Source organism: Musa acuminata, unplaced genomic scaffold (genome assembly GCF_036884655.1).
Source record: "Musa acuminata AAA Group cultivar baxijiao unplaced genomic scaffold, Cavendish_Baxijiao_AAA HiC_scaffold_1125, whole genome shotgun sequence".
Lineage (NCBI taxonomy): Eukaryota > Viridiplantae > Streptophyta > Magnoliopsida > Zingiberales > Musaceae > Musa > Musa acuminata.
In genome coordinates, this window is record NW_027021338.1 from 59619 (window position 1) to 61025 (window position 1407).

The window sequence follows — 1407 nt, forward strand, 5'->3', positions numbered from 1 at the left end:
GGGTTTTGTCAAATGTTTATCGCCTACCTCCTTAACTGCTTCCAAAGATGAAATTAGGTCCGCTCATTCTATTTTATATACGACTGATCTTGAAACGGAAACTGAGATAAGTCAACTATATTCTTAAGAAAGAAACTGGATAAGAAGCATGAGCAGGAAAGTATCTCGGAGCAGGCTAAAGTAAGAGGAGTGAAAGGCTTTAACCGAGTATAAGAGTTGGGGCAATAAGCGAACACAGGACTTGTTCATAACGCGGACTCGGACTTGCTCAACCTTCTGCTAAAACTTATTCCGCCCCGACCTATCTCCTTGACCGTAGTAGTAACTTGGCTCTGTTCTTGCCTCTATAGCCCGAACTCTGCTTCTCGCCAAGTAGTAATACACTAACGACTCTTTGATTTCCTCTTTCTTACTTCCTATAACATCTTCTCTTTACCACAACTGCATAAGCTGTTTCAATTGAACAGGATCTGGATCTGAAGAGAGGTTTACTTTAACTGTGAATAATGAAAGAGTGTTTTTTCTAGTTGCTTTTCAAAAGATGCTGCTGACTATAAGGCAATCATTTAGTACTTCTGTATAAGGTAAGGCTTACAATAAAGATGATTTGATTAAAGCAAGGTGCTAAGAGCCCTTGAAGGTAGATTGAAAGCAAGGTGCTAAGAGCCTGTTTGTTTAGTAGTTAAGTAGAGTAACGGTGCTTCTGTGTATAGGGCCTGCAAGTGCAACGTATAGGGTTCGGCTGTAAACGATGATTTGATTAATGTAAGGTAACAACGCCAGGAGTAAGCAGTGAGGTTGCTGTCTTACATAAGTTGTGTGCACTATCTTCAACAAGAAACTCGGTATTGGTTAAGGCTGTATAAATAAGCTCTTTTTGCGTTGTTTATAGCCTGTGAAAAACCTTTCCATAAAAACACCCACTTTGACCCGGACCCCACAAGCATTGAAGCCTAATAACATAACATAACATAGACCTCTTCCTAGGTAAAACGAAATTAGAACATAACATAGACCTCTGAGTAGGTGCACTCCATTCAACAAGCAACGGTGCTAAGATAAGTACTATGGTATACTAGGGCAATCATTCCGTTTAGGAGTTTCGAATGTGTGTTACTGTGCGTATTTCCTAGGTACACTCAATTCATAATCAACAAACGAGTTCAGTTCGCCGGGCCGGAACAAGCCTTTGTTAAACAAGGAAGCAAAGCTGCTAGGGATATCATAAGAAATCTAAACGGAAATAGTCTATTTAGAGCCCGAAGAGCAGTAAGCGTTAGTGAGTTATGCAAGACGTTACAAGCTTATTTGTTTGGGTGCGTTAGCTTATTACTAAACCGCGGGCTTATTGAATTCATTACTCTTTGATATAGCATCCCTAAATTCATTACTCTTTGATATAGCATC